Source organism: Mustela erminea, chromosome 3 (genome assembly GCF_009829155.1).
Source record: "Mustela erminea isolate mMusErm1 chromosome 3, mMusErm1.Pri, whole genome shotgun sequence".
NCBI classification, from domain to species: Eukaryota; Metazoa; Chordata; class Mammalia; order Carnivora; family Mustelidae; genus Mustela; species Mustela erminea.
Genome location: NC_045616.1, coordinates 20,010,053 through 20,022,843, shown reverse-complemented (window position 1 = coordinate 20,022,843; position 12,791 = coordinate 20,010,053). Strand labels below are relative to the sequence as shown.

Genomic DNA, 12,791 nt, shown 5'->3' with positions numbered 1-12,791 from the left:
CACTACTGGGTATTTACCCCAAAGATACAGATGTAGTGAAAAGAAGGGCCATCTGTACCCCAATGTTTATAGCAGCAATGGCCACGGTCGCCAAACTGTGGAAAGAACCAAGATGCCCTTCAACGGACGAATGGATAAGGAAGATGTGGTCCATATACACTATGGAGTATTATGCCTCCATCAGAAAAGTTGGTAACGAATACCCAACTTTTGTAGCAACATGGACGGGACTGGAAAAGATTATGCTGAGTGAAATCAGTCAAGCAGAGAGAGTCAATTATCATATGGTTTCACTTATTTGTGGAGCATAACAAATAGCATGGAGGACATGGGGAGTTGGAGAGGAGAAGGGAGTTGGGGGAAATTGGAAGGGGAGGTGAATCATGAGAGACTATGGACTCTGAAAAACAATCTGAGGGTTTTGAAGGGGCGGGGGTTTGGGAGGTTGGGGTACCAGGTGAGGGGTATCATAGAGGGCATGGATTGCATGGAGCACTGGGTGCAGTGAAAAAATAATGAATACTGTTATGCTGAAAATAAAAAATAAATTTAAAAAATTAATTAATTAATTTTAAAAAAGAGTGGGGCTTTTAGCTACAACTGTAACTTTTTTCATTCAGAAAAATTCATAAAATTAAGAAAATAATAAGAAAGTTATTGCATAAGTAAGCACAGGTATTAATCAAACACACGAACACATTTAATTGGGTAACTGCTAATGTTATTGACACCTTAAACTAAAATAGCTACTTACTAATTGGGGACTTAAAAAAATAATGGGCAACATAAAATGTTTTCATAAGTAAGATTAAATATTTATTAAATAAAGTATTCATGAAGATGAATGAGGCAGCCCAGTAGTCAAATGTAAAGTCCACCCAGGATCTGTCATAGAACTCAAGAATTGACCCTTATATAAGAGTTGGGGTTTTGGAATTCACACTGGATGCAAAATTACAAAAATTTGCTGTTGAAATGCAAACTACTTATTTTTCTGTTGCTATAAAATATAATATTAGAATTATTTATTGTAAATTATGGATAACTGCAAGCTGTAGGAAAACCTGCCTAATGATTAGGAATATATCTATTTGAACACATCTGGAGTTGGAGAAGTTTATAATCCCAAAAGAAATCAGTTCATTTGCCCAATACTTGAAGCCACAGGTTAGGATTTTGTAGAAAATATAAATAAATAGTACTCCTCAACCCAAAGATCTCAGGATGCTTTTCTCTGAAGTTTATGAGTATCTATTCAAATTCAGTAAAGATTGTAGTTCAATTTAGGTTAAAAATAATGGAAGGAAGAAAAGGCAGGAAGGGAGGGAAGAAGAAAGCATCCTTTTTTTATGTTAAAATAGGTGATGTTCTGAGGTATTGGTATATTCTATTTTTGAATTGGGTGGGCTTTCACAGGTGTGCTCAATTTACAATAATATATTGAGGTATCTCTTTATGATTTGTGCATTTTTTTTGTATTCATACCATACTTTGAACAAAAAAGGATCTCTGTGGAATTTAAATTGTTGAAGTTCAGAGATCACATTGCCAGTCAAAGTCAAGTCGATGAGGTAGATCTTCTGTATAATTCAGTAGATGTGAAAAGTACCATGACCTCAAAAATTATTAAGTCTCATTTTTACTCTTTGAGATTCATAGATGAAAAGTCCAACATGAATAAGATAATGAGTCTATAAAGCTTCTCTGGTGGCTTAATGAATTCAAGGAGAGAAAGGACATTTCACAGTTACTATTACTAAAATATTAATGCTAATATTTAATTAAGAACAGCAGATTTTCCCCCATAGTTTCCAATTTCTATCGATTATATTGATGAGGTGCTGACTTTCCATCATGACTGGATACAACGTGTCTATATTGTTGCCCAAACGTATTCACTTCTTGACTCTGAATAAACATGGAAGGATATTAAAGTGAAGGCTACAATATGGGAATGAAAGCTACTGTACTTACAGATATGCAGATAGAATAGAGCTACCAAAGTCCACATAGAAAATTTGAATATGAAGTAATAACTATAATTACGAACTTGATGCCTCTTGTGAAAGGCTTTATGAATTTTCATTTTATCTCCTTTCAGAACCACTTAGCTTAAATATAATTTAGATTAAAGCCAGCTATGATGTATCATAGTCATTTTCAGGGGCATATCTCTAGCACACTTTTAATGGAGGGCAGGGGAGAAATTATTTTCTTCATAATTTACAGTGACTTGTACCAAGAATCTGCTTGGATAATCCAACAGGCTACTTGTGAACTTAAGTAACTAATAGCTGAGTGTCATAATCTTACTAAGGCAGTTAGGATCATTTAACCTTTTTTTACAGAGTTGTAAATTGAGAGTTCTGGAAGACAAGTAACATTACAGCTCCCAAAACAAAGCTGCTGCTTCTATGGTCTACTCCTTGGCACCTCCTTCTGCATATTTTCTGTTAGGTAATGGCATATTTAGCTTCTTAATCTGTAGGTTTGAATCCCAGAGACATCTTTGGTTCTTTATTCCTCAAACTGCATATTTCAGTTGTATAAAAATTATGAATAAAAAATAAAGCCACATAAAAATAAAAACAAAGAAATCACAGATACATTAGGGAAAAGAACACAGATCTTAGAATGGGAAAAGCCTTTTTAAGCATAACATGAAATATTATAAATTAAAAGACTATAAAGTTTTTGACTATAAAAATTAAAATGTAGGATTGCCTGGGTGGCTCAGTCAGTTAAACCCTCCATCAGGTTCTGGGCTAGTGCAGAGCTGCTTATTCTTCTCTCCCTCTCCACTCAAATAAATGAACAAATTAAAAATAAAATCTAAACAAAATGTAAAAAAAAAAAAAGAAAATGAATTTTTTTTTGTATAGCAAAAATATCATATAAAAGTCAAGACAGAGATAAACCAGGACAATATTACTAAAAAGTAAAGAACTAATTTTACTAATAACAAAAAGCCCTCAAAATCAATTAAAGGTAAAATTCTGATAAAAATAGTCAAAAGATATATACTAGACTGTTAAGGGAATAGGAGATATATGTTGACAATTTATATAGACAATATAGCCAACAGAAGTGCTTGGTATCACAAGTAAAGAAAGACAATGAGACCTCAGGTTTCATCTATCATATGGAATTAACTGGCAGTACAGTTTTGGGGAAATTGAGGGGGAAGAAACCTTACTACTTAAAGTATAATGTGTTAACATTTTAAAATTAGATTAAAATATTGTTGTTGTGGGGTGCCTGGTTGGTTCTGTCTGTTAAGCCTCCAACTCTCGATTTCAGCTCAGGTCAGGAGTTTGACCCCTCTGTCCGGCTACTTAAGATTCTCTCTCCCTGTCCCTCTCCCTCTCCCCCAAGCCCCGCCTCCAAAATAAATGTTGATGTTGTTTTTGTCCCAATAAACAATTCTAGAGTATCCAAAGGAAAATATTTATCTATTTATTTATCTATTTATTATCACAAACAACAAATATGTTATGATAATAGAGAAAAGGTGACAACTACCCAAATGTCTAATAGTGCAAAGTGAAAAGACATAAAAATGAAACACCTCTTACCAAGTTTTACAAAGCTGTGTATTCTGCACCCGCTCATTGCTTCTGCTTTATGCCACTGTTTGCTCATTAAACACTGTCCTTTTAAACTTTATGTCTGTTTATTTATTTATTTATGTATGTGTGTATGTATGTATTTCCTTTTATTTCCCCAGAGATATTTTCTCATTCAATCCAACTCTCTCATCTCTGCCTAGTAAATTCAATTTCATTTAGCTCTCACTACCTTCTATACTATGCCCGCCTCTTCTGAGCATCGTAGTAACTTGGGAATGCTCATTCCCATTGTTCTTCCATATATTTCTCTGTTGTATTTCCAGTTTAATCAAAGCAAATCTGTATCTGAATTCCTGGGTTGTATCCCTAGTGGTTGTTGTGACTAACACCTTTTAGGTATTTAATAAATGCTCACTGAATTAACTTTGTGAATTATTTTGTGTCTATACGATAGACTACAATTCATCCATTATAATTATGTCATAAAGTATTTGATGACATTAGATATAACCAAAAGCAATAATCCTTTTACCTAGTACTAGTACCTAGTACTTAATTTTTTCATTCAATTGTAGTGGACACGATGTTACATTGGTTTCAGGTATCCAACATAGTCATTCCACAATTCTTCATGTTAGGCAATACTCACCAGTGTAGTCCCCGTCTGTCACCATATGATATGTTACAATACCATTGACTATATTCCCTATGTTGTACCTTTCACTCCCATGACATACATTACCTAACAATAAGCCTGTAATTCCCACTCCCCTTTGCCCATTTGGCTCATACCTCCACCCTCTTTTCATCTGGTAAACCCCAATTTGTTCTCTTTATTTATAGATCTGGTTTTGCCTGTTTGGCTTGTTTTATATTTTAGATTCTAGATATAAGTGAAATCATAAGGTATTCATCTTTCTCTGCATGAGTTCACTTAGCATAATACCCTCTAGATCCATCCATGTTGTTCTAAATTGCAAGAGCTTGTTCTTTTTTATGGCTGAGTAATATTTCATGGTGTGTGCGTGTGTGTGTGTGTGTGTGTGTGTGTGTGTGTGTGACATCTTCTTTGTCATTTTATCCATTGATAGACTCATAGGTGGCTTCCATATCGTGGCTATTGTAAATATTGCTGCAGTAAAAAAAGAGATACATATATCTTTTCAAATTACTGTTTCTGTCTTTTTCTCCACATTCTTGCCAAGGCTGGTTATTTCTTTTCATTTTGATACTAACCATTCTGTCAGATACAATGTGATAGCTCACTGTGGTATCAATACGTATTTCCCTGATGATTAATGATACTGAGCATCCTTTCATTTATCTGTTGCTGGTCTGTATGTCTTCTTTGGAAAATTGTCTATTCATGTTCTCTGCTCATTTTCCAACTGGATTATTTATGGATTTTTGGGTGTGTGTATCTGTTCAGTTATAGGAGTTACTCTTATATTTTTGTTCAGGAAGTTGCCTTTTTGTTTATTGATGGTTTTCTTCACTGTGAAAGAGCTGTTTTTTTTTTTTAATTTTTGTATAGTCCCAATAGTTTATTTTTGGGTTTGTTCCCTTTGCCTGAGAGAAATATCTAGAAAGATGTTCCTGAGGACACCATCAAGGAGATTGCTGCTCCATTACCCTCCCATACCCTTAAGAATTACCCTTAATGCTTACCTCTCAAGACCACTCTCCGCTTTGAGATTATAAGGCCTAACAATAACTGTAACATTAGGATACTGCTATGTCAATGATTCCCAGAAGCTCACGACTTCCAGATATTTCATGATACCTTGGATTCCAATATATTTAAAGCTCTTAATACTACTCTTTTTTTGTTTGTTTTTGAATACCATCTTCTTCCGTTCTATAACTTCTTTAATCCTTACACTGTGCTCTTTAACAGCCAAAATCAATAATTAGTGAACTCCTCTATAATTTTGCTGTTCTTCTGTCTTCTTGCTCTAATAAAAACCTGCCTCTTCCTCAATTAACTGTTTTCTTGAAACCTTCTCAAGTTTATGTTCCTCCCATATCTCTCCTACTATTGGACCCAAAGTAAAAGAGATAAACTGTTTCCTCATTAGCATTTTGAGGTTATCTTGCTTCCCTTCTCCCAGAAATCTTCAGCCCTGAATGTCATGTCACCAGATCCTACAATCTAATACCCCTTAGTCATATACTAACCTGAAGCCATACCCCATCAGACATTGAGGATTTTATCTCCTGTCTTTCTTCAATGTTAATTCTTTCCTACAGTCATAATCAAGATATTATAAAACCTGTGATACAATTTTTAAATAATTTTTAAGCCTAGTTGCCATTATTTGCAGGTGTACAACATAGTGATTCAGTGATTCATACCTTATAAAATGCTCTCACAGTAAGTATAGTGACCAACTCTTCCAACCAAAGTTCCTACAATATTATAGATTCTATTCCCTATTATGTGCTTTCATCCCCGTGACTTGACTTATTTTAAAACTGGAAGTTTGTACCTCCTAATTCCCTTTGCCTGTTTCACCTATCCCCTCATCCCAGAAGACAGTCACCTGTTTTTGTTCTCTGTATTTACAAGTCTGTTTCTGTTTGGTTTTTGTTGAATTTTGATAGTTTGTTCATTTTTTTAGATAAAACATATAAATAAATCGTGGTATTTGTCTTTCTCTGTCTGATTTATTTCATTTAGTATAATACCCTCTTGTGTCTATCCATGTTGTCACAAATGACAAATCTCATTATTTTTATGGCTGAGTAATATTCCACTATGTGTGTATGCTACCTTTTCTTTAATCATCTGTTAATGAATACTTAGGTTGCTCCGTATCTTGGCTATTGTAAATAATGCTGCAATAAACATAGGAGGTACTTACTTACCTCTTTTTTTCCAATTATTAATTTCATTTTCTTTGGGTAAATACCCAGAAATAAAATTATTAGATTATATAATATTTTTAATTCTTGAGGTACTTCCCTACTGTTTTATAGTGGCTTCTCCAATTAAGATTTTTATCAACAGTGCATGAAGATACCCTATTCTCCACATCCGTGGCAACTTTTGTTATTTCCTATCTTTTTTGATATTAGACATTGTGATTGGTATGAAGTTATCTCTTTGTGATTTGAATTTGTGTTCCCTGGTGATTTGGTGATGTTGACCAAATTTGCATGTATCTGTTGGCCATCTGTAGGTCATCTTTAGAAAAATGTTCACTCAGATTCTTTGACCATTTTTAATCAGATTATTTGTTTTGTTTCCTGTTGAGTTGGATGGATTTTTTATATTTATTATATATTAACTTTTTATCAGATGTATCATTTTCAAATATATTCCATCCAGTTGGCTGCCTTTTCATTTTGATGATTTTGTTTCATGATTTTTTGATATATGAAAGCATTTATTATGTTCAAAAGATAAATTTATATATTACACATGAAAAGCTTACAAAGCTCAACTTTGCAGGACAGCTTCGTACAATGTAAAGTTAAAATTACAATGAATGTACAACATTTCATAGTATAAGCTCCTGTCTTAGAACAAGATAATGACCATTCTTTAGGATTAAAATAAGATTCAGTAGTAGTCCTCTCTGTAGCTACAGAATAGCACACTTTTTTTTTTTCCCACTTTGAAGTTATAAATTTCATCATAGACTAAAAAGCTTTTTAGTTTGATGTAATCCCTGCCTGTTGATGCTTTTGTTTTCCTTACTGGAGGAGACAGATCTGGAAAAATAGTGCTAAGGCTGATGTCCACTAGTATACTAGGCTTTTGTCTAGAAGTTTTATGATTTCATGTCCTACATTTAGGTCTTTACCCATCTTATTTTTGGATCTGGTGTAAGAAAGTAGTCTACATTCTCTGTTTGCATGTATTGGTGCAATTTTCCCAACACCTTTTATTGAAGAGACTGTCTTTTTTTCATTGTATATTTTTGTTTTCTCTGTCATATAGGAGTAATTGTTTATATATGCATGGGTTTATGATGAGTCTGGCCTAAGGTTTATCAACTTTATCTCTTCAAAGCACAGCTTTTAGTTTTATTAGTTCTTTCCATTGCTTTTCTTTCTTTCTTTCTTTCTTTTTTTTTTTGTTGCTGTTGTTCTCTATTTATTTCCAGTCGGATCATTATTACTGTTCCTTCTAATAACTTTGAACTTACTGTCAGATTAGATTGTTTATTTGGGATTCTTAGTGTTTGTAAGGTAGGACTGAATCAGTATAAACTTCCCTCTTAGAATTACTTTCACTGCATCACAAAGATTTTTTTAACCACTGCTTTCCATTCTTACTTTTCTCTAGGTTTTTTTGTTTTGTTTTGCTTTTTTCCTTCTTGATCTCTTGATTGACTCATTGGCTGTTTAGAAGCACATTGTTCAGCCTCCACATATTTCTGCAGGTTTTTTCCCCCATTATTTTTTCTTGTGATTGATTCTTTTTAGTTCCTACTCTTGTGGTTGGAAAAAATGCTTGGTACAATTTCAGTCTTCTTAAATTTGTTGAGACTTGTTTGTGACCTAATACAAGATACATCCTAGAAAATATTCCATGTACACTTGAAAAGAAGTGTATTTAGTTGTTTTCGGATGGAATGTCCTGTATGTAGCTGTTAAGTCTAACTGGTCTAACGTGTCATTGTAACCCTACCTTTTCATACTGCTTTTCTGTCTGGATGAAATAACCGTTAGCGAAAGAGGAGGGTCAAAGTCCCCTACTGCTGTTGGATTAATGTCAACCTTTTCCTTTATAATTGTAAATACTTGCTTATTACATTTTATTTCTGTGTTCCTCTGCTATGTGCATGGATATTTACAGTTGTTCTACTCTCTTGTTGAGTTGTTCCTTTTATCATTATGTAATACTCCTCCTTGTCTTTTTCAGTCTTGTTTTAAAGTGTAACGTTTCTGATATAAGCATTACTACCCCGGGTTATTTTTCCCTTCATTTGCGTGGACTATCTTTTTCCATCTCTTCACTTTCAGCCTGTATGCTTCTTTAGTTCTGAAGTGAGTCTCTTGTAGACAGCATATAGATTTTTTAAAATCCTTTTAGTCACCTTATGCTTTTAAATGGAGCATTTATTCCACTTACATTTAAAGTAATTTCTGATAGGTATGTACCTATTGCCATTCTGTCAATTGTTTTCTAGTTGTGTTTGTAGTTCTCCGTTTCTTTTTCCTTTAGCTCTCTTCCTTATGATTTGATGACTTTCTTTTAGTGTTATACTTGGATTCCTCTCTCTCTACTTTTTGTGCACTATTATAGGTTTTTGGTTTTTGGTTACCTTGAAGCTCATATATAACATCCTATGTATATAGCTGTCTATAATAAGTCAGTAGTAGCTTAAGTTCAAACACATTCTAAAAGTACTTCATGAAGTATTCTAAAATACTTCATTTTTACTCCTCCCTCCACATTGTGTGTGTGTATGTATATATATATACACACATACATACATATATATGAAATAATATTTTCTTTTTATTTTGTGTATCCCTTGACTAGTTTCTGCAGATAAAGTTGATTTTACTACCATTGTCTTTTAAACTCCTTTCTAGCTTCATTAGTGATATATCTACTACCTTTAGTGTATGTTTGCTTTTTGCTAGTGTTTTTTTTTTTCCTTTTGTAATTTTCTTTCTTCTAGTTATTCTAGACTTTTTCACTTAAAGAAGTGCCTAGTATTTCCTGTAAGCCTGGCTTAGTGGTGACGAACCCCTTTAACTTTTGTTTCTCTGAGTAACTTTTTAGCTCTCCTTTTTTTCTGAATGATAGCATGACTGGCTAAGGTGTTCTTGGATGTACCTTTTTCTCTTTTCAGCATTTTCAGTATATCATACCCTCCTTTCTGGCCTGCAAAGTTTTTGCAGAAAAATGGATTTATGTTTACCTACTACACAACTGTTCCTTTTCTCATATTGCTTTTAAGATCCTCTCTTTATGTTTAGTTTTGCCATTTTCCTTATTTTATGGCTTGGTGTGGGCCTCCTTCAGCTCAGTTTTCTTGGAGCCCTTCCTAGACCTGCATATCTTTTTTCATTCTTCAGGTTAGGGAACATATCAGCTATTCTTTTTTTCAAATAAGGTTTTTGTCCCTTTCTCTCCCCTGGGATTCCTCTATTGAAAATGTTAGTATGCTTAATGTCACTAGAGAGGTTAAGCATATGCTTGTTTTTAAAAAATTCTTTTTTCTTTCTGCAGTTCAGCTTAGTTGCTCTCTGCTAGACTTATTCCAGATCACTGATCCATTTTACTGAATTCTCTAATCTGTCATTGATTCCCCTATGAGGTGTTTTTCATTTTAGGTACTGTATTCTTTTTTAAAAAAAATTATTTATTTGAGTGAGGGAGAGTGAGAATGAGCAGATAGGAAGGGTAGGGGGAGAAGCAGACTCCCTGCTGAGCAGGAGCCCCATGTGGGACTCGATCCCAGGATCCTGGGATCATGACCTGAGAAGAAGGCACATGTTTATAACCAACTGAGCCACTCAGGTGGCACTCATTTTAGGTGTTATATTCTTGATACCTGAGTGGTTCTTTTTAATATTTTCTTTCTCTTTGTTGAAGTTCTCACTGAGTCAGTCTACTCTTCCTTCAAGTCTGATGAGCGCCTTCATGACCACTAACTTCAACTCTTGATCAAGTAGATTGCCTGTCTGTTTTATCTCTTTTTTCTGGGAAATTGTCTTATTTTTTTCATTTGGAACATAGTTTTTGGTCTCTTCATTTTGTCTGACTCATTGTGTTTCTTTGGGGATAGGTAAGTTGACTACACATTCTATTCTCAAAGGAGTGGCCTTACAGAGAAAGTATTTTCTGTTCCACAACTAAGTGAAACAATATGGTAATTGACTTTTTCTGCTTGACTTATTTCACTCACATAAACAATGAGTCTTGGTGACTAACTTAAAATAATAAGAATAAGAATAAGAATAAGAATAAGAATAAAAATATCTTGTGGTAACCAATAGCACAGTCTCCTCTTACTAGTGGAACCAAGTGCTCCAGGCATGCCCTCTGTTACTTGTGTCTACCCTCCTGTTGTGGCTGGACTGCAAGTGATATGCATACACTAGTGACCACAACTTGTCCCTAGAATGGCTGGCTGAGAGGCTTAACTTCAGCTTGCAGTGAGCTGGTGGGTGAGGTACCTCCCTTTCCCCAGAGCTAAACCTGTCTTGAAGAAGGCAGATCTTAGCTGGAGCTGCCTGCCAGAGCTGACAAAGTGTCAGCTGTCTTCCGGGGGAAGACAGGTCCTGACTGGGGTGGGAGCCATTTTGGAGGTACACCTGTTTGCGAGGGCAGGTCCACAGGTCCATTTTTCCATGCTAGATGGAAAAAACCAAAATGGGCTCTTGCAAGCATCTGACTGGCTAGGTTGAAGGGGAGGGGGAGAAAAAATGGCACTGTCAGCATTTACATTCCAGCAAAAGCTTGTACAGGTCCCAGCCCTCTGGTACACATCCTAAAATGAGTTAGTGGATCTTCATGCATAACTCTGGCACTTTTCAAACTTCACTTACTTGGCTCTGTGTATTTTGCTTCTCATCTTGTTAGTATGGGATGATTTTTTTGTGTTCCTACCTGAGGTCGCGCATCCCACTCAGGCAGCAGATACAGCCCCTTTAAACTTCGCACTTCAGCATCTCTCCTTTCTCTTTTGCATCTTTTTTTTTTCTCTCTCACCAGATAATTCCAATTTGCTTGGTAAAAACTATCATTTCACTCACCTAAAAAAGCCTTCTATTGATCCCATAATCATCTCCAGCTACCATTCAGTTTCTCTGCTCTACTTGACAGCAAAATCCTTTCCAAAAGGTGCCCATTTCATTTCTCTAATTCTACCTTCCCTTATCATTTGATTTCATTTTAATTAGGTTTTCTGTTGCATCACTTCATGAAGCAGTTCTTATAAGGTGATCAATAGCTTGGTTGAAAATGAAACATGTTTCCAAGCCTGGGCATCTTTGAAAGGAAAAGGGAGCGCAAATGATTATGACACTGAGGAACTGGGTGCAGAGCAGGACTGTCTCAGGTAACTTGCCCATGTGGTCACCCTACCAATGATTACAAGGTTGCTAACAGTTGTCTAACCTGGAAGGGAACAGAGGGCAAGGGAAGGAGAGGGATCTTTTGTAGCACTGAAAACAGATTTTTAGTACTTCATGCATGAAATACTTTATTCTCTTGGCTTCTAGTTCACCACATATGTTGGTTTCCCTCTTCCTTCATGAACTGATGTTTTCAGGCTCTTTACCAGGTTTTTTCCCTCATCAGCACAGCCTGTAAATTGTGGAGTTTGCTAGCGCTTCTCCATTAATTCTCATTTGTTCTCCTTTTTTTTTTTTTCCCCTACGATATTCACCCATTTGATTTTCAATTAAGTAAGGTCGACTATACATTTTCTCCTCTGATGGTTCCACTGCACTCCAGACTCCTCTCTTCCACTGCCTACCCATTGTCAACATTTGGATGTGTAATGGACCTCTTAAACTTAACATAAATGGTAACTTTTTCCTCCCAAAGCCTTGGAGCCATTCTTAATTGCATTTTCTCTTACATGTGCCCTAAGGCACTTCTGTCACCTGTATTGCCACCACCCTGGTTCAAGCCTTCATTTTCTCTCACCTGGATTATTGTAATAGCTTCTTTACTAATTTCCTCATTTATTCCCTCAAGCCATCTCGCCATCCCCTACATACGTAATCCATTCTCAACACAGCATACAAGGGGAACATTGGACTTTACCAATCAGGATGTGCTGATCCTCTCTTCAGTGACTCTGCAGTGGCAAATGGTTGTATTCAGTTGAAATAGTGCAAGTCCTTTAGTAACCATAAATCCCTACATTATTATACTCAACTTCATCTCCTACTCTTTCCTTTCTTCCTTATTCTGCTTCTGCCACACTGGCTTTCCTGCTCTTCTTAGACATGCTTGGCATTCACCTGATTCCTGGAATGTTCTTCTCCAAAATTTAGTGTGATTATCTCCCTTATCTTTTTATTTTTCTCTGTATTACCAATGAATTTATTTTTCATTAAAAATATTTTCAGCAAAAACACACATAGCTATTAGTTTTTATTATACTTTGTGGAGTTACTCTCTACCTCCTTGAGGGTACAGTATTTACATAAATCGTTTGGAACTCTTCTGTTAAGGAGACTTGCTTACTCTCTTCACTCAATATTTATTGATATCAGTATGAACTCATGGAGATTTATTGCATA

The 12,791-nt window shown here is 35.3% G+C and overlaps 1 long non-coding RNA gene across 2 annotated transcripts in view; it reads left to right on the top strand.

Moving 5' to 3' along the window:
- LOC116585974 overlaps positions 1-12,791 on the top strand; it is a 551,498-nt gene that overhangs the window by 498,361 nt on the left and 40,346 nt on the right. The window lies entirely within an intron of this gene.